The sequence below is a fragment of the Eleutherodactylus coqui genome, chromosome 1 (assembly GCF_035609145.1).
Source record: "Eleutherodactylus coqui strain aEleCoq1 chromosome 1, aEleCoq1.hap1, whole genome shotgun sequence".
NCBI classification, from domain to species: domain Eukaryota; kingdom Metazoa; phylum Chordata; class Amphibia; order Anura; family Eleutherodactylidae; genus Eleutherodactylus; species Eleutherodactylus coqui.
The window spans coordinates 205,071,610-205,093,624 of NC_089837.1; positions in this window are offsets into that span (position 1 = coordinate 205,071,610).

Below are 22,015 nucleotides of genomic sequence, written 5' to 3' on the forward strand. Positions count from 1 at the left end.
GATATGGAGGAGGCCCACACTGTTAGCTTTTTGCTAACAGTTTTTTTGCTAGGTGCGCTTTAATCCATCTGCTCCTGTTTTAAGAAACGCAGCCTCAAAGGATGCGTTGTTATTGGGCATGTCCATCTATGTAGCTACATTATAGGACAGTAATCGCACCTACTGTTCATTGGAGATGGAAAGGTGTGGGCTATGAGGGGATATGGAGGAGGCCCACACTGTTAGCTTTTTGCTAACAGTTTTTTTGCTAGGTGCGCTTTAATCCATCTGCTCCTGTTTTAAGAAACGCAGCCTCAAAGGATGTGTTATTATTGGGCATGTCCGTCTATGTAGCTACATTAAAGGACAGTAATCGCACCTACTGTTTATTGGAGATGGAAAGGTGTGGGCTATGAGGGGATATGGAGGAGGCCCACACTGTTAGCTTTTTGCTAACAGTTTTTTTGCTAGGTGCACTTTAATCCATCTGCTCCTATTCTAAGAAAAACAGCCTAATTGGAGATGGAAAGGTGTAGGCTATGAGGGGATATGGAGGAGGCCCACACTGTTAGCTTTTTGCTAACAGTTTTCTTGCTAGGTGCGCTTTAATCAATCTGCTCCTATTTTAAGAAACGCAGCCTCAAAGGATGCGTTGTTATTGGGCATGTTCATCTATGTAGCTACATTATAGGACAGTAATCGCACCTACTGTTCATTGGAGATGGAAAGGTGTGGGCTATGAGGGGATATGGAGGAGGCCCACACTGTTAGCTTTTTGCTAACAGTTTTTTTGCTAAGTGCGCTCTAATCCATCTGCTCCTATTCTAAGAAATGCAGCCTCAAGGGACGCGTTGTTTTTGGGCATGTCCATCTATGTAGCTACATTATAGGACAGTAATCGCACCTACTGTTTATTGGAGATGGAAAGGTGTGGGCTATGAGGGGATATGGAGGAGGCCCACACTGTTAGCTTTTTGCTAACAGTTTTTTTGCTAGGTGCGCTTTAATCCTACTGCTCCTATTCTAAGAAACGCATCCTCAAAGGACGCGTTGTTTTTGGGCATGTCCGTCTATGTAGCTACATTATAGGACAGTAATCGCACCTACTGTTCATTGGAGATGGAAAGGTGTAGGCTATGAGGGGATATGGAGGAGGCCCACACTGTTAGCTTTTTGCTAACAGTTTTCTTGCTAGGTGCGCTTTAATCAATCTGCTCCTATTTTAAGAAACGCAGCCTCAAAGGATGCGTTGTTATTGGGCATGTCCATCTATGTAGCTACATTATAGGACAGTAATCGCACCTACTGTTCATTGGAGATGGAAAGGTGTGGGCTATGAGGGGATATGGAGGAGGCCCACACTGTTAGCTTTTTGCTAACAGTTTTTTTGCTAGGTGCGCTTTAATCCATCTGCTCCTATTCTAAGAAACGCAGCCTCAAGGGACGCGTTGTTTTTGGGCATGTCCATCTATGTAGCTACATTATAGGACAGTAATCGCACCTACTGTTCATTGGAGATGGAAAGGTGTGGGCTATGAGGGGATATGGAGGAGGCCCACACTGTTAGCTTTTTGCTAACAGTTTTCTTGCTAGGTGCGCTTTAATCAATTTGCTCCTATTTTAAGAAACGCAGCCTCAAAGGACGCGTTGTTATTGGGCATGTCCATCTATGTAGCTACATTATAGGACAGTAATCGCACCTACTGTTTATTGGAGATGGAAAGGTGTGGGCTATGAGGGATATGGAGGAGGCCCACACTGTTTGCTGTTTGCTAACAGTTTTTTTGCTAGGTGCGCTTTAATCCATCTGCTCCTATTTTAAGAAACGCAGCCTCAGGGCTCAGTCACACGGTGGCATCGGCACCCGTACACCGGCGCCAATGCTCCCCTGTGACTGACAGTTCGAAGACAGCCGTACCTGAAGACGGACGTCTTTCTGCAGCGCTGATGAAAGAACACATGACCGGCAATGAAGCCGGTCACATGTTCTTTCCTACGGCGCTGCAGAGAGATGTCCGTCTTCAGTTAAGGCCGTCTGCTACCTGCAGTAACACGGGCGCCAATCAGCCCGTGTGACTGAGCCCTCAAAGAACGCGTAGTTCTTGGGCATGTCCATCTATGTAGCTACATTATAGGGCAGTAATCGCACCTACTGTACATTGGAGATGGAAAGGTGTGGGCTATGAGGGGATATGGAGGAGGCCCACACTGTTAGCTTTTTGCTAACAGTTTTTATTGCTAGGTGCGCTTTAATCCTACTGCTCCTATTCTAAGAAACGCATCCTCAAAGGACGCGTTGTTATTGGGCATGTCCGTCTATGTAGCTACATTATAGGACAGTAATCACACCTACTGTTCATTGGAGATGGAAAGGTGTAGGCTATGAGGGGATATGGAGGAGGCCCACACTGTTAGCTTTTTGCTAACAGTTTTCTTGCTAGGTGCGCTTTAATCAATCTGCTCCTATTTTAAGAAACGCAGCCTCAAAGGATGCGTTGTTATTGGGCATGTCCATCTATGTAGCTACATTATAGGACAGTAATCGCACCTACTGTTCATTGGAGATGGAAAGGTGTGGGCTATGAGGGGATATGGAGGAGGCCCACACTGTTAGCTTTTTGCTAACAGTTTTTTTGCTAGGTGCGCTTTAATCCATCTGCTCCTGTTTTAAGAAACGCAGCCTCAAAGGATGCGTTGTTATTGGGCATGTCCATCTATGTAGCTACATTATAGGACAGTAATCGCACCTACTGTTCATTGGAGATGGAAAGGTGTGGGCTATGAGGGGATATGGAGGAGGCCCACACTGTTAGCTTTTTGCTAACAGTTTTTTTGCTAGGTGCGCTTTAATCCATCTGCTCCTGTTTTAAGAAACGCAGCTTCAAAGGATGTGTTATTATTGGGCATGTCCGTCTATGTAGCTACATTAAAGGACAGTAATCGCACCTACTGTTTATTGGAGATGGAAAGGTGTGGGCTATGAGGGGATATGGAGGAGGCCCACACTGTTAGCTTTTTGCTAACAGTTTTTTTGCTAGGTGCACTTTAATCCATCTGCTCCTATTCTAAGAAAAACAGCCTAATTGGAGATGGAAAGGTGTAGGCTATGAGGGGATATGGAGGAGGCCCACACTGTTAGCTTTTTGCTAACAGTTTTCTTGCTAGGTGCGCTTTAATCAATCTGCTCCTATTTTAAGAAACGCAGCCTCAAAGGATGCGTTGTTATTGGGCATGTTCATCTATGTAGCTACATTATAGGACAGTAATCGCACCTACTGTTCATTGGAGATGGAAAGGTGTGGGCTATGAGGGGATATGGAGGAGGCCCACACTGTTAGCTTTTTGCTAACAGTTTTTTTGCTAAGTGCGCTCTAATCCATCTGCTCCTATTCTAAGAAATGCAGCCTCAAGGGACGCGTTGTTTTTGGGCATGTCCATCTATGTAGCTACATTATAGGACAGTAATCGCACCTACTGTTTATTGGAGATGGAAAGGTGTGGGCTATGAGGGGATATGGAGGAGGCCCACACTGTTAGCTTTTTGCTAACAGTTTTTTTGCTAGGTGCGCTTTAATCCATCTGATACTAGTCTAGGAAACGCAGCCTGAAAGGACGCGTAATTATTGGGCATGCCCGTCTATGTAGCTACATTATAAAGCAGAAATCGCACCTACTGTTTATTGGAGATGGAAAGGTGTGGGCTATGAGGGGATATGGAGGAGACCCACACTGTTAGCTTTTTGCTAACAGTTTTTTTGCTAGGTGCGCTTTAATCCATCTGCTCCTGTTTTAAGAAACGCAGCCTCAAAGGATGTGTTATTATTGGGCATGTCCGTCTATGTAGCTACATTAAAGGACAGTAATCGCACCTACTGTTTATTGGAGATGGAAAGGTGTGGGCTATGAGGGGATATGGAGGAGGCCCACACTGTTAGCTTTTTGCTAACAGTTTTTTTGCTAGGTGCACTTTAATCCATCTGCTCCTATTCTAAGAAACACAGCCTCAAACGACGCGTTGTTTTTGGGCATGTCCATCTATGTAGCTACATTATAGGACAGTAATCGCACCTACTGTTTATTGGAGATGGAAAGGTGTGGGCTATGAGGCGATATGGAGGAGGCCCACACTGTTAGCTGTTTGCTAACAGTTTTTTTGCTAGGTGCGCTTTAATCCATCTGCTCCTATTTTAAGAAACGCAGCCTCAGGGCTCAGTCACACGGTGGCATCGGCACCCGTACACCGGCGCCAATGCTCCCCTGTGACTGACAGTTAGAAGACAGCCTACCTGAAGATGGACGTCTTTCTGCAGCGCTGATGAAAGAACACATGACCGGCAATGAAGCCGGTCACATGTTCTTTCCTCCGGCGCTGCAGAGAGATGTCCGTCTTCAGTTTAGGCCGTTTGCTACCTGCAGTAACACGGCCCCAATCAGCCCGTGTGACTGAGCCCTCAAAGGACGCGTAGTTCTTGGGCATGTCCATCTATGTAGCTACATTATAGGGCAGTAATCGCACCTACTGTACATTGGAGATGGAAAGGTGTGGGCTATGAGGGGATATGGAGGAGGCCCACACTGTTAGCTTTTTGCTAACAGTTTTTTTGCTAGGTGCGCTTTAATCCTACTGCTCCTATTCTAAGAAACGCAGCCTCAAAGGACGCGTTGTTATTGGGCATGTCCGTCTATGTAGCTACATTATAGGACAGTAATCGCACCTACTGTTTATTGGAGATGGAAAGGTGTGGGCTATGAGGGGATATGGAGGAGGCCCACACTGTTAGCTGTTTGCTAACAGTTTTTTTGCTAGGTGCGCTTTAATCCATCTGCTCCTATTTTAAGAAACGCAGCCTCAGGGCTCAGTCACACGGTGGCATCGGCACCCGTACAGCGGCGCCAATGCTCCCCTGTGACTGACAGTTAGAAGACAGCCGTACCTGAAGACGGACGTCTTTCTGCAGCGCTGATGAAAGAACACATGACCGGCAATGTAGTCGGACACATGTTCTTTCCTCCGGCGCTGCAGAGAGATGTCCGTCTTCAGTTAAGGCCGTCTGCTACCTGCAGTAACACGGGCGCCAATCAGCCCGTGTGACTGAGCCCTCAAAGGACGCGTAGTTCTTGGGCATGTCCATCTATGTAGCTACATTATAGGGCAGTAATCGCACCTACTGTACATTGGAGATGGAAAGGTGTGGGCTATGAGGGGATATGGAGGAGGCCCACACTGTTAGCTTTTTGCTAACAGTTTTTATTGCTAGGTGCGCTTTAATCCTACTGCTCCTATTCTAAGAAACGCAGCCTCAAAGGACGCGTTGTTATTGGGCATGTCCGTCTATGTAGCTACATTATAGGACAGTAATCGCACCTACTGTTCATTGGAGATGGAAAGGTGTAGGCTATGAGGGGATATGGAGGAGGCCCACACTTAGCTTTTTGCTAACAGTTTTCTTGCTAGGTGCGCTTTAATCAATTTGCTCCTATTTTAAGAAACGCAGCCTCAAAGGATGCGTTGTTATTGGGCATGTCCATCTATGTAGCTACATTATAGGACAGTAATCGCACCTACTGTTTATTGGAGATGGAAAGGTGTGGGCTATGAGGGGATATGGAGGAGGCCCACACTGTTAGCTTTTTGCTAACAGTTTTTTTGCTAGGTGCGCTTTAATCCATCTGATCCTAGTCTAGGAAACGCAGCCTGAAAGGACGCGTAATTATTGGGCATGCCCGTCTATGTAGCTACATTATAAAGCAGAAATCGCACCTACTGTTTATTGGAGATGGAAAGGTGTGGGCTATGAGGGGATATGGAGGAGACCCACACCGTTAGCTTTTTGCTAACAGTTTTTTTGCTAGGTGCGCTTTAATCCATCTGCTGATATTCTAAGAAACGCAGTCTCAAAGGACGCGTTGTTATTGGGCATGTCCATCTATGTAGCTACATTATAGGACAGTAATCGCACCTACTGTTTATTGGAGATGGAAAGGTGTAGGCTATGAGGGGATATGGAGGAGGCCCACACTGTTAGCTTTTTGCTAACAGTTTTTTTGCTAGGTGCGCTTTAATCCTACTGCTCCTATTCTAAGAAACGCATCCTCAAAGGACGCGTTGTTATTGGGCATGTCCGTCTATGTAGCTACATTATAGGACAGTAATCGCACCTACTGTTCATTGGAGATGGAAAGGTGTAGGCTATGAGGGGATATGGAGGAGGCCCACACTGTTAGCTTTTTGCTAACAGTTTTCTTGCTAGGTGCGCTTTAATCAATCTGCTCCTATTTTAAGAAACGCAGCCTCAAAGGATGCGTTGTTATTGGGCATGTCCATCTATGTAGCTACATTATAGGACAGTAATCGCACCTACTGTTCATTGGAGATGGAAAGGTGTGGGCTATGAGGGGATATGGAGGAGGCCCACACTGTTAGCTTTTTGCTAACAGTTTTTTTGCTAGGTGCGCTTTAATCCATCTGCTCCTATTCTAAGAAACGCAGCCTCAAGGGACGCGTTGTTTTTGGGCATGTCCATCTATGTAGCTACATTATAGGACAGTAATCGCACCTACTGTTCATTGGAGATGGAAAGGTGTGGGCTATGAGGGGATATGAAGGAGGCCCACACTGTTAGCTTTTTGCTAACAGTTTTCTTGCTAGGTGCGCTTTAATCAATTTGCTCCTATTTTAAGAAACGCAGCCTCAAAGGACGCGTTGTTATTGGGCATGTCCATCTATGTAGCTACATTATAGGACAGTAATCGCACCTACTGTTTATTGGAGATGGAAAGGTGTGGGCTATGAGGGATATGGAGGAGGCCCACACTGTTTGCTGTTTGCTAACAGTTTTTTTGCTAGGTGCGCTTTAATCCATCTGCTCCTATTTTAAGAAACGCAGCCTCAGGGCTCAGTCACACGGTGGCATCGGCACCCGTACACCGGCGCCAATGCTCCCCTGTGACTGACAGTTCGAAGACAGCCGTACCTGAAGACGGACGTCTTTCTGCAGCGCTGATGAAAGAACACATGACCGGCAATGAAGCCGGTCACATGTTCTTTCCTACGGCGCTGCAGAGAGATGTCCGTCTTCAGTTAAGGCCGTCTGCTACCTGCAGTAACACGGGCGCCAATCAGCCCGTGTGACTGAGCCCTCAAAGGACGCGTAGTTCTTGGGCATGTCCATCTATGTAGCTACATTATAGGGCAGTAATCGCACCTACTGTACATTGGAGATGGAAAGGTGTGGGCTATGAGGGGATATGGAGGAGGCCCACACTGTTAGCTTTTTGCTAACAGTTTTTATTGCTAGGTGCGCTTTAATCCTACTGCTCCTATTCTAAGAAACGCATCCTCAAAGGACGCGTTGTTATTGGGCATGTCCGTCTATGTAGCTACATTATAGGACAGTAATCACACCTACTGTTCATTGGAGATGGAAAGGTGTAGGCTATGAGGGGATATGGAGGAGGCCCACACTGTTAGCTTTTTGCTAACAGTTTTCTTGCTAGGTGCGCTTTAATCAATCTGCTCCTATTTTAAGAAACGCAGCCTCAAAGGATGCGTTGTTATTTGGCATGTCCATCTATGTAGCTACATTATAGGACAGTAATCGCACCTACTGTTCATTGGAGATGGAAAGGTGTGGGCTATGAGGGGATATGGAGGAGGCCCACACTGTTAGCTTTTTGCTAACAGTTTTTTTGCTAGGTGCGCTTTAATCCATCTGCTCCTGTTTTAAGAAACGCAGCCTCAAAGGATGCGTTGTTATTGGGCATGTCCATCTATGTAGCTACATTATAGGACAGTAATCGCACCTACTGTTCATTGGAGATGGAAAGGTGTGGGCTATGAGGGGATATGGAGGAGGCCCACACTGTTAGCTTTTTGCTAACAGTTTTTTTGCTAGGTGCACTTTAATCCATCTGCTCCTATTCTAAGAAACACAGCCTCAAAGGACGCGTTGTTTTTGGGCATGTCCATCTATGTAGCTACATTATAGGACAGTAATCGCACCTACTGTTTATTGGAGATGGAAAGGTGTGGGCTATGAGGCGATATGGAGGAGGCCCACACTGTTAGCTGTTTGCTAACAGTTTTTTTGCTAGGTGCGCTTTAATCCATCTGCTCCTATTTTAAGAAACGCAGCCTCAGGGCTCAGTCACACGGTGGCATCGGCACCCGTACACCGGTGCCAATGCTCCCCTGTGACTGACAGTTAGAAGACAGCCTACCTGAAGACGGACGTCTTTCTGCAGCGCTGATGAAAGAACACATGACCGGCAATGAAGCCGGTCACATGTTCTTTCCTCCGGCGCTGCAGAGAGATGTCCGTCTTCAGTTAAGGCCGTCTGCTACCTGCAGTAACACGGGCGCCAATCAGCCCGTGTGACTGAGCCCTCAAAGGACGCGTAGTTCTTGGGCATGTCCATCTATGTAGCTACATTATAGGGCAGTAATCGCACCTACTGTACATTGGAGATGGAAAGGTGTGGGCTATGAGGGGATATGGAGGAGGCCCACACTGTTAGCTTTTTGCTAACAGTTTTTATTGCTAGGTGCGCTTTAATCCTACTGCTCCTATTCTAAGAAACGCATCCTCAAAGGACGCGTTGTTATTGGGCATGTCCGTCTATGTAGCTACATTATAGGACAGTAATCACACCTACTGTTCATTGGAGATGGAAAGGTGTAGGCTATGAGGGGATATGGAGGAGGCCCACACTGTTAGCTTTTTGCTAACAGTTTTCTTGCTAGGTGCGCTTTAATCAATCTGCTCCTATTTTAAGAAACGCAGCCTCAAAGGATGCGTTGTTATTTGGCATGTCCATCTATGTAGCTACATTATAGGACAGTAATCGCACCTACTGTTCATTGGAGATGGAAAGGTGTGGGCTATGAGGGGATATGGAGGAGGCCCACACTGTTAGCTTTTTGCTAACAGTTTTTTTGCTAGGTGCGCTTTAATCCATCTGCTCCTGTTTTAAGAAACGCAGCCTCAAAGGATGCGTTGTTATTGGGCATGTCCATCTATGTAGCTACATTATAGGACAGTAATCGCACCTACTGTTCATTGGAGATGGAAAGGTGTGGGCTATGAGGGGATATGGAGGAGGCCCACACTGTTAGCTTTTTGCTAACAGTTTTTTTGCTAGGTGCACTTTAATCCATCTGCTCCTATTCTAAGAAACACAGCCTCAAAGGACGCGTTGTTTTTGGGCATGTCCATCTATGTAGCTACATTATAGGACAGTAATCGCACCTACTGTTTATTGGAGATGGAAAGGTGTGGGCTATGAGGCGATATGGAGGAGGCCCACACTGTTAGCTGTTTGCTAACAGTTTTTTTGCTAGGTGCGCTTTAATCCATCTGCTCCTATTTTAAGAAACGCAGCCTCAGGGCTCAGTCACACGGTGGCATCGGCACCCGTACACCGGTGCCAATGCTCCCCTGTGACTGACAGTTAGAAGACAGCCTACCTGAAGACGGACGTCTTTCTGCAGCGCTGATGAAAGAACACATGACCGGCAATGAAGCCGGTCACATGTTCTTTCCTCCGGCGCTGCAGAGAGATGTCCGTCTTCAGTTAAGGCCGTCTGCTACCTGCAGTAACACGGCCCCAATCAGCCCGTGTGACTGAGCCCTCAAAGGATGCGTAGTTCTTGGGCATGTCCATCTATGTAGCTACATTATAGGGCAGTAATCGCACCTACTGTACATTGGAGATGGAAAGGTGTGGGCTATGAGGGGATATGGAGGAGGCCCACACTGTTAGCTTTTTGCTAACAGTTTTTTTGCTAGGTGCGCTTTAATCCTACTGCTCCTATTCTAAGAAACGCAGCCTCAAAGGACGCGTTGTTATTGGGCATGTCCGTCTATGTAGCTACATTATAGGACAGTAATCGCACCTACTGTTTATTGGAGATGGAAAGGTGTGGGCTATGAGGGGATATGGAGGAGGCCCACACTGTTAGCTGTTTGCTAACAGTTTTTTTGCTAGGTGCGCTTTAATCCATCTGCTCCTATTTTAAGAAACGCAGCCTCAGGGCTCAGTCACACGGTGGCATCGGCACCCGTACAGCGGCGCCAATGCTCCCCTGTGACTGACAGTTAGAAGACAGCCTACCTGAAGACGGACGTCTTTCTGCAGCGCTGATGAAAGAACACATGACCGGCAATGAAGTCGGACACATGTTCTTTCCTCCGGCGCTGCAGAGAGATGTCCGTCTTCAGTTAAGGCCGTCTGCTACCTGCAGTAACACGGGCGCCAATCAGCCCGTGTGACTGAGCCCTCAAAGGACGCGTAGTTCTTGGGCATGTCCATCTATGTAGCTACATTATAGGGCAGTAATCGCACCTACTGTACATTGGAGATGGAAAGGTGTGGGCTATGAGGGGATATGGAGGAGGCCCACACTGTTAGCTTTTTGCTAACAGTTTTTATTGCTAGGTGCGCTTTAATCCTACTGCTCCTATTCTAAGAAACGCAGCCTCAAAGGACGCGTTGTTATTGGGCATGTCCGTCTATGTAGCTACATTATAGGACAGTAATCGCACCTACTGTTCATTGGAGATGGAAAGGTGTAGGCTATGAGGGGATATGGAGGAGGCCCACACTGTTAGCTTTTTGCTAACAGTTTTCTTGCTAGGTGCGCTTTAATCAATTTGCTCCTATTTTAAGAAACGCAGCCTCAAAGGATGCGTTGTTATTGGGCATGTCCATCTATGTAGCTACATTATAGGACAGTAATCGCACCTACTGTTTATTGGAGATGGAAAGGTGTGGGCTATGAGGGGATATGGAGGAGGCCCACACTGTTAGATTTTTGCTAACAGTTTTTTTGCTAGGTGCGCTTTAATCCATCTGATCCTAGTCTAGGAAACGCAGCCTGAAAGGACGCGTAATTATTGGGCATGCCCGTCTATGTAGCTACATTATAAAGCAGAAATCGCACCTACTGTTTATTGGAGATGGAAAGGTGTGGGCTATGAGGGGATATGGAGGAGACCCACACTGTTAGCTTTTTGCTAACAGTTTTTTTGCTAGGTGCGCTTTAATCCATCTGCTGATATTCTAAGAAACGCAGTCTCAAAGGACGCGTTGTTATTGGGCATGTCCATCTATGTAGCTACATTATAGGACAGTAATCGCACCTACTGTTTATTGGAGATGGAAAGGTGTGGGCTATGAGGGGATATGGAGGAGGCCCACACTGTTAGCTTTTTGCTAACAGTTTTTTTGCTAGGTGCGCTTTAATCCTACTGCTCCTATTCTAAGAAACGCATCCTCAAAGGACGCGTTGTTATTGGGCATGTCCGTCTATGTAGCTACATTATAGGACAGTAATCGCACCTACTGTTCATTGGAGATGGAAAGGTGTAGGCTATGAGGGGATATGGAGGAGGCCCACACTGTTAGCTTTTTGCTAACAGTTTTCTTGCTAGGTGCGCTTTAATCAATCTGCTCCTATTTTAAGAAACGCAGCCTCAAAGGATGCGTTGTTATTGGGCATGTCCATCTATGTAGCTACATTATAGGACAGTAATCGCACCTACTGTTCATTGGAGATGGAAAGGTGTGGGCTATGAGGGGATATGGAGGAGGCCCACACTGTTAGCTTTTTGCTAACAGTTTTTTTGCTAGGTGCGCTTTAATCCATCTGCTCCTATTCTAAGAAACGCAGCCTCAAGGGACGCGTTGTTTTTGGGCATGTCCATCTATGTAGCTACATTATAGGACAGTAATCGCACCTACTGTTCATTGGAGATGGAAAGGTGTGGGCTATGAGGGGATATGGAGGAGGCCCACACTGTTAGCTTTTTGCTAACAGTTTTCTTGCTAGGTGCGCTTTAATCAATTTGCTCCTATTTTAAGAAACGCAGCCTCAAAGGACGCGTTGTTATTGGGCATGTCCATCTATGTAGCTACATTATAGGACAGTAATCGCACCTACTGTTTATTGGAGATGGAAAGGTGTGGGCTATGAGGGATATGGAGGAGGCCCACACTGTTTGCTGTTTGCTAACAGTTTTTTTGCTAGGTGCGCTTTAATCCATCTGCTCCTATTTTAAGAAACGCAGCCTCAGGGCTCAGTCACACGGTGGCATCGGCACCCGTACACCGGCGCCAATGCTCCCCTGTGACTGACAGTTCGAAGACAGCCGTACCTGAAGACGGACGTCTTTCTGCAGCGCTGATGAAAGAACACATGACCGGCAATGAAGCCGGTCACATGTTCTTTCCTACGGCGCTGCAGAGAGATGTCCGTCTTCAGTTAAGGCCGTCTGCTACCTGCAGTAACACGGGCGCCAATCAGCCCGTGTGACTGAGCCCTCAAAGGACGCGTAGTTCTTGGGCATGTCCATCTATGTAGCTACATTATAGGGCAGTAATCGCACCTACTGTACATTGGAGATGGAAAGGTGTGGGCTATGAGGGGATATGGAGGAGGCCCACACTGTTAGCTTTTTGCTAACAGTTTTTATTGCTAGGTGCGCTTTAATCCTACTGCTCCTATTCTAAGAAATGCATCCTCAAAGGACGCGTTGTTATTGGGCATGTCCGTCTATGTAGCTACATTATAGGACAGTAATCACACCTACTGTTCATTGGAGATGGAAAGGTGTAGGCTATGAGGGGATATGGAGGAGGCCCACACTGTTAGCTTTTTGCTAACAGTTTTCTTGCTAGGTGCGCTTTAATCAATCTGCTCCTATTTTAAGAAACGCAGCCTCAAAGGATGCGTTGTTATTGGGCATGTCCATCTATGTAGCTACATTATAGGACAGTAATCGCACCTACTGTTCATTGGAGATGGAAAGGTGTGGGCTATGAGGGGATATGGAGGAGGCCCACACTGTTAGCTTTTTGCTAACAGTTTTTTTGCTAGGTGCGCTTTAATCCATCTGCTCCTATTCTAAGAAACGCAGCCTCAAGGGACGCGTTGTTTTTGGGCATGTCCATCTATGTAGTTACATTATAGGACAGTAATCGCACCTACTGTTCATTGGAGATGGAAAGGTGTGGGCTATGAGGGGATATGGAGGAGGCCCACACTGTTAGCTTTTTGCTAACAGTTTTCTTGCTAGGTGCGCTTTAATCAATTTGCTCCTATTTTAAGAAACGCAGCCTCAAAGGACGCGTTGTTATTGGGCATGTCCATCTATGTAGCTACATTATAGGACAGTAATCGCACCTACTGTTTATTGGAGATGGAAAGGTGTGGGCTATGAGGGATATGGAGGAGGCCCACACTGTTTGATGTTTGCTAACAGTTTTTTTGCTAGGTGCGCTTTAATCCATCTGCTCCTATTTTAAGAAACGCAGCCTCAGGGCTCAGTCACACGGTGGCATCGGCACCCGTACAACGGCGCCAATGCTCCCCTGTGACTGACAGTTCGAAGACAGCCGTACCTGAAGACGGACGTCTTTCTGCAGCGCTGATGAAAGAACACATGACCGGCAATGAAGCCGGTCACATGTTCTTTCCTACGGCGCTGCAGAGAGATGTCCGTCTTCAGTTAAGGCCGTCTGCTACCTGCAGTAACACGGGCGCCAATCAGCCCGTGTGACTGAGCCCTCAAAGGACGCGTAGTTCTTGGGCATGTCCATCTATGTAGCTACATTATAGGGCAGTAATCGCACCTACTGTACATTGGAGATGGAAAGGTGTGGGCTATGAGGGGATATGGAGGAGGCCCACACTGTTAGCTTTTTGCTAACAGTTTTTATTGCTAGGTGCGCTTTAATCCTACTGCTCCTATTCTAAGAAACGCATCCTCAAAGGACGCGTTGTTATTGGGCATGTCCGTCTATGTAGCTACATTATAGGACAGTAATCACACCTACTGTTCATTGGAGATGGAAAGGTGTAGGCTATGAGGGGATATGGAGGAGGACCACACTGTTAGCTTTTTGCTAACAGTTTTCTTGCTAGGTGCGCTTTAATCAATCTGCTCCTATTTTAAGAAACGCAGCCTCAAAGGATGCGTTGTTATTGGGCATGTCCATCTATGTAGCTACATTATAGGACAGTAATCGCACCTACTGTTCATTGGAGATGGAAAGGTGTGGGCTATGAGGGGATATGGAGGAGGCCCACACTGTTAGCTTTTTGCTAACAGTTTTTTTGCTAGGTGCGCTTTAATCCATCTGCTCCTATTCTAGGAAACGCAGCCTGAAAGGACGCGTAATTATTGGGCATGCCCGTCTATGTAGCTACATTATAAAGCAGAAATCGCACCTACTGTTTATTGGAGATGGAAAGGTGTGGGCTATGAGGGGATATGGAGGAGACCCACACTGTTAGCTTTTTGCTAACAGTTTTTTTGCTAGGTGCGCTTTAATCCATCTGCTCCTATTTTAAGAAACGCAGCCTCAAAGTATGTGTTGTTATTGGGCATGTCCGTCTATGTAGCTACATTAAAGGACAGTAATCGCACCTACTGTTTATTGGAGATGGAAAGGTGTGGGCTATGAGGGGATATGGAGGAGGCCCACACTGTTAGCTTTTTGCTAACAGTTTTTTTTGCTAGGTGCGCTTTAATCCGTCTGCTCCTATTCTAAGAAACGCAGCCTCAAAGGACGCGTTGTTATTGGGCATGTCCATCTATGTAGCTACATTATAGGACAGTAATCGCACCTACTGTTTATTGGAGATGGAAAGGTGTGGGCTATGAGGGGATATGGAGGAGGCCCACACTGTTAGCTTTTTGCTAACAGTTTTTATTGCTAGGTGCGCTTTAATCCTACTGCTCCTATTCTAAGAAACGCAGCCTCAAAGGACGCGTTGTTATTGGGCATGTCCGTGTATGTAGCTACATTATAGGACAGTAATCGCACCTACTGTTCATTGGAGATGGAAAGGTGTAGGCTATGAGGGGATATGGAGGAGGCCCACACTCTTAGCTTTTTGCTAACAGTTTTCTTGCTAGGTGCGCTTTAATCAATTTGCTCCTATTTTAAGAAACGCAGCCTCAAAGGATGCGTTGTTATTGGGCATGTCCATCTATGTAGCTACATTATAGGACAGTAATCACACCTACTGTTTATTGGAGATGGAAAGGTGTGGGCTATGAGGGGATATGGAGGAGGCCCACACTGTTAGCTTTTTGCTAACAGTTTTTTTGCTAGGTGCGCTTTAATCCATCTGATCCTAGTCTAGGAAACGCAGCCTGAAAGGACGCGTAATTATTGGGCATGCCCGTCTATGTAGCTACATTATAAAGCAGAAATCGCACCTACTGTTTATTGGAGATGGAAAGGTGTGGGCTATGAGGGGATATGGAGGAGGCCCACACTGTTAGCTTTTTGCTAACAGTTTTTTTGCTAGGTGCGCTTTAATCCATCTGCTCCTATTTTAAGAAACGCAGCCTCAAAGTATGTGTTGTTATTGGGCATGTCCGTCTATGTAGCTACATTAAAGGACAGTAATCGCACCTACTGTTTATTGGAGATGGAAAGGTGTGGGCTATGAGGGGATATGGAGGAGGCCCACACTGTTAGCTTTTTGCTAACAGTTTTTTTGCTAGGTGCGCTTTAATCCATCTGCTCCTATTCTAAGAAACGCAGCCTCAAAGGACGCGTTGTTATTGGGCATGTCCATCTATGTAGCTACATTATAGGACAGTAATCGCACCTACTGTTTATTGGAGATGGAAAGGTGTGGGCTATGAGGGGATATGGAGGAGGCCCACACTGTTAGCTTTTTGCTAACAGTTTTTATTGCTAGGTGCGCTTTAATCCTACTGCTCCTATTCTAAGAAACGCAGCCTCAAAGGACGCGTTGTTATTGGGCATGTCCGTGTATGTAGCTACATTATAGGACAGTAATCGCACCTACTGTTCATTGGAGATGGAAAGGTGTAGGCTATGAGGGGATATGGAGGAGGCCCACACTGTTAGCTTTTTGCTAACAGTTTTCTTGCTAGGTGCGCTTTAATCAATCTGCTCCTATTTTAAGAAACGCAGCCTCAAAGGATGCGTTGTTATTGGGCATGTCCGTCTATGTAGCTACATTATAGGACAGTAATCGCACCTACTGTTCATTGGAGATGGAAAGGTGTGGGCTATGAGGGTATATGGAGGAGGCCCACACTGTTAGCTTTTTGGTAACAGTTTTTTTGCTAGGTGCGCTTTAATCCATCTGCTCCTATTCTAAGAAACGCAGCCTCAAAGGACGCGTTGTTTTTGGGCATGTCCATCTATGTAGCTACATTATAGGACAGTAATCGCACCTACTGTTTATTGGAGATGGAAAGGTGTGGGCTATGAGGGGATATGGAGGAGGCCCACACTGTTAGCTTTTTGCTAACAGTTTTTTTGCTAGGTGCGCTTTAATCCATCTGCTCCTATTCTAAGAAACGCAGCCTCAAAGGACGCGTTGTTATTGGGCATGTCCATCTATGTAGCTACATTATAGGACAGTAATCGCACCTACTGTTCATTGGAGATGGAAAGGTGTGGGCTATGAGGGTATATGGAGGAGGCCCACACTGTTAGCTTTTTGGTAATAGTTTTTTTGCTAGGTGCGCTTTAATCCATCTGCTCCTATTCTAAGAAACGCAGCCTCAAAGGACGCGTTGTTTTTGGGCATGTCCATCTATGTAGCTACATTATAGGACAGTAATCGCACCTACTGTTTATTGGAGATGGAAAGGTGTGGGCTATGAGGGGATATGGAGGAGGCCCACACTGTTAGCTTTTTGCTAACAGTTTTTTTGCTAGGTGCGCTTTAATCCATCTGCTCCTATTCTAAGAAACGCAGCCTCAAAGGACGCGTTGTTATTGGGCATGTCCATCTATGTAGCTACATTATAGGACAGTAATCGCACCTACTGTTTATTGGAGATGGAAAGGTGTGGGCTATGAGGGGATATGGAGGAGGCCCACACTGTTAGCTTTTTGCTAACAGTTTTTTTGCTAGGTGCGCTTTAATCCTACTGCTCCTATTCTAAGAAACGCTACCTCAAAGGACGCGTTGTTATTGGGCATGTCCGTCTATGTAGCTACATTATAGGACAGTAATCGCACCTACTGTTCATTGGAGATGGAAAGGTGTAGGCTATGAGGGGATATGGAGGAGGCCCACACTGTTAGCTTTTTGCTAACAGTTTTCTTGCTAGGTGCGCTTTAATCAATCTGCTCCTATTTTAAGAAACGCAGCCTCAAAGGATGCGTTGTTATTGGGCATGTGCATCTATGTAGCTACATTATAGTACAGTAATCGCACCTACTGTTCATTGGAGATGGAAAGGTGTGGGCTATGAGGGGATATGGAGGAGGCCCACACTGTTAGCTTTTTGCTAACAGTTTTTTTGCTAGGTGCGCTTTAATCCATCTGCTCCTATTCTAAGAAACGCAGCCTCAAGGGACGCGTTGTTTTTGGGCATGTCCATCTATGTAGCTACATTATAGGACAGTAATCGCACCTACTGTTCATTGGAGATGGAAAGGTGTGGGCTATGAGGGGATATGGAGGAGGCCCACACTGTTAGCTTTTTGCTAACTGTTTTCTTGCTAGGTGCGCTTTAATCAATTTGCTCCTATTTTAAGAAACGCAGCCTCAAAGGACGCGTTGTTATTGGGATGTCCATCTATGTAGCTACATTATAGGACAGTAATCGCACCTACTGTTTATTGGAGATGGAAAGGTGTAGGCTATGAGGGATATGGAGGAGGCCCACACTGTTTGCTGTTTGCTAACAGTTTTTTTGCTAGGTGCGCTTTAATCCATCTGCTCCTATTTTAAGAAACGCAGCCTCAGGGCTCCGTCACACGGTGGCATCGGCACCCGTACACCGGCGCCAATGCTCCCCTGTGACTGACAGTTCGAAGACAGCCGTACCTGAAGACGGACGTCTTTCTGCAGCGCTGATGAAAGAACACATGACCGGCAATGAAGCCGGTCACATGTTCTTTCCTACGGCGCTGCAGAGAGATGTCCGTCTTCAGTTAAGGCCGTCTGCTACCTGCAGTAACACGGGCGCCAATCAGCCCGTGTGACTGAGCCCTCAAAGGACGCGTAGTTCTTGGGCATGTCCATCTATGTAGCTACATTATAGGGCAGTAATCGCACCTACTGTACATTGGAGATGGAAAGGTGTGGGCTATGAGGGGATATGGAGGAGGCCCACACTGTTAGCTTTTTGCTAACAGTTTTTATTGCTAGGTGCGCTTTAATCCTACTGCTCCTATTCTAAGAAACGCATCCTCAAAGGACGCGTTGTTATTGGGCATGTCCGTCTATGTAGCTACATTATAGGACAGTAATCGCACCTACTGTTCATTGGAGATGGAAAGGTGTAGGCTATGAGGGGATATGGAGGAGGCCCACACTGTTAGCTTTTTGCTAACAGTTTTCTTGCTAGGTGCGCTTTAATCAATCTGCTCCTATTTTAAGAAACGCAGCCTCAAAGGATGCGTTGTTATTGGGCATGTCCATCTATGTAGCTACATTATAGGACAGTAATCGCACCTACTGTTCATTGGAGATGGAAAGGTGTGGGCTATGAGGGGATATGGAGGAGGCCCACACTGTTAGCTTTTTGCTAACAGTTTTTTTGCTAGGTGCGCTTTAATCCATCTGCTCCTATTCTAAGAAACGCAGCCTCAAGGGACGCGTTGTTTTTGGGCATGTCCATCTATGTAGCTACATTATAGGACAGTAATCGCACCTACTGTTCATTGGAGATGGAAAGGTGTGGGCTATGAGGGGATATGGAGGAGGCCCACACTGTTAGCTTTTTGCTAACAGTTTTCTTGCTAGGTGCGCTTTAATCAATCTGCTCCTATTTTAAGAAACGCAGCCTCAAAGGATGCGTTGTTATTGGGCATGTGCATCTATGTAGCTACATTATAGTACAGTAATCGCACCTACTGTTCATTGGAGATGGAAAGGTGTGGGCTATGAGGGGATATGGAGGAGGCCCACACTGTTAGCTTTTTGCTAACAGTTTTTTTGCTAGGTGCGCTTTAATCCATCTGCTCCTATTCTAAGAAACGCAGCCTCAAGGGACGCGTTGTTTTTGGGCATGTCCATCTATGTAGCTACATTATAGGACAGTAATCGCACCTACTGTTCATTGGAGATGGAAAGGTGTGGGCTATGAGGGGATATGGAGGAGGCCCACACTGTTAGCTTTTTGCTAACTGTTTTCTTGCTAGGTGCGCTTTAATCAATTTGCTCCTATTTTAAGAAACGCAGCCTCAAAGGACGCGTTGTTATTGGGATGTCCATCTATGTAGCTACATTATAGGACAGTAATCGCACCTACTGTTTATTGGAGATGGAAAGGTGTAGGCTATGAGGGATATGGAGGAGGCCCACACTGTTTGCTGTTTGCTAACAGTTTTTTTGCTAGGTGCGCTTTAATCCATCTGCTCCTATTTTAAGAAACGCAGCCTCAGGGCTCAGTCACACGGTGGCATCGGCACCCGTACACCGGCGCCAATGCTCCCCTGTGACTGACAGTTCGAAGACAGCCGTACCTGAAGACGGACGTCTTTCTGCAGCGCTGATGAAAGAACACATGACCGGCAATGAAGCCGGTCACATGTTCTTTCCTACGGCGCTGCAGAGAGATGTCCGTCTTCAGTTAAGGCCGTCTGCTACCTGCAGTAACACGGGCGCCAATCAGCCCGTGTGACTGAGCCCTCAAAGGACGCGTAGTTCTTGGGCATGTCCATCTATGTAGCTACATTATAGGGCAGTAATCGCACCTACTGTACATTGGAGATGGAAAGGTGTGGGCTATGAGGGGATATGGAGGAGGCCCACACTGTTAGCTTTTTGCTAACAGTTTTTATTGCTAGGTGCGCTTTAATCCTACTGCTCCTATTCTAAGAAACGCATCCTCAAAGGACGCGTTGTTATTGGGCATGTCCGTCTATGTAGCTACATTATAGGACAGTAATCGCACCTACTGTTCATTGGAGATGGAAAGGTGTAGGCTATGAGGGGATATGGAGGAGGCCCACACTGTTAGCTTTTTGCTAACAGTTTTCTTGCTAGGTGCGCTTTAATCAATCTGCTCCTATTTTAAGAAACGCAGCCTCAAAGGATGCGTTGTTATTGGGCATGTCCATCTATGTAGCTACATTATAGGACAGTAATCGCACCTACTGTTCATTGGAGATGGAAAGGTGTGGGCTATGAGGGGATATGGAGGAGGCCCACACTGTTAGCTTTTTGCTAACAGTTTTTTTGCTAGGTGCGCTTTAATCCATCTGCTCCTATTCTAAGAAACGCAGCCTCAAGGGACGCGTTGTTTTTGGGCATGTCCATCTATGTAGCTACATTATAGGACAGTAATCGCACCTACTGTTCATTGGAGATGGAAAGGTGTGGGCTATGAGGGGATATGGAGGAGGCCCACACTGTTAGCTTTTTGCTAACAGTTTTCTTGCTAGGTGCGCTTTAATCAATTTGCTCCTATTTTAAGAAACGCAGCCTCAAAGGACGCGTTGTTATTGGGCATGTCCATCTATGTAGCTACATTATAGGACAGTAATCGCACCTACTGTTTATTGGAGATGGAAAGGTGTGGGCTATGAGGGATATGGAGGAGGCCCACACTGTTTGCTGTTTGCTAACAGTTTTTTTGCTAGGTGCGCTTTAATCCATCTGCTCCTATTTTAAGAAACGCAGCCTCAGGGCTCAGTCACACGGTGGCATCGGCACCCGTACACCGGCGCCAATGCTCCCCTGTGACTGACAGTTCGAAGACAGCCGTACCTGAAGACGGACGTCTTTCTGCAGCGCTGATGAAAGAACACATGACCGGCAATGAAGCCGGTCACATGTTCTTTCCTACGGCGCTGCAGAGAGATGTCTGTCTTCAGTTAAGGCCGTCTGCTACCTGCAGTAACACGGGCGCCAATCAGCCCGTGTGACTGAGCCCTCAAAGGACGCGTAGTTCTTGGGCATGTCCATCTATGTAGCTACATTATAGGGCAGTAATCGCACCTACTGTACATTGGAGATGGAAAGGTGTGGGCTATGAGGGGATATGGAGGAGGCCCACACTGTTAGCTTTTTGCTAACAGTTTTCTTGCTAGGTGCGCTTTAATCAATCTGCTCCTATTTTAAGAAACGCAGCCTCAAAGGATGCGTTGTTATTGGGCATGTCCATCTATGTAGCTACATTATAGGACAGTAATCGCACCTACTGTTCATTGGAGATGGAAAGGTGTGGGCTATGAGGGGATATGGAGGAGGCCCACACTGTTAGCTTTTTGCTAACAGTTTTTTTGCTAGGTGCGCTTTAATCCATCTGCTCCTATTCTAAGAAACGCAGCCTCAAGGGACGCGTTGTTTTTGGGCATGTCCATCTATGTAGCTACATTATAGGACAGTAATCGCACCTACTGTTCATTGGAGATGGAAAGGTGTGGGCTATGAGGGGATATGGAGGAGGCCCACACTGTTAGCTTTTTGCTAACAGTTTTCTTGCTAGGTGCGCTTTAATCAATTTGCTCCTATTTTAAGAAACGCAGCCTCAAAGGACGCGTTGTTATTGGGCATGTCCATCTATGTAGCTACATTATAGGACAGTAATCGCACCTACTGTTTATTGGAGATGGAAAGGTGTGGGCTATGAGGGATATGGAGGAGGCCCACACTGTTTGCTGTTTGCTAACAGTTTTTTTGCTAGGTGCGCTTTAATCCATCTGCTCCTATTTTAAGAAACGCAGCCTCAGGGCTCAGTCACACGGTGGCATCGGCACCCGTACACCGGCGCCAATGCTCCCCTGTGACTGACAGTTCGAAGACAGCCGTACCTGAAGACGGACGTCTTTCTGCAGCGCTGATGAAAGAACACATGACCGGCAATGAAGCCGGTCACATGTTCTTTCCTACGGCGCTGCAGAGAGATGTCCGTCTTCAGTTAAGGCCGTCTGCTACCTGCAGTAACACGGGCGCCAATCAGCCCGTGTGACTGAGCCCTCAAAGGACGCGTAGTTCTTGGGCATGTCCATCTATGTAGCTACATTATAGGGCAGTAATCGCACCTACTGTACATTGGAGATGGAAAGGTGTGGGCTATGA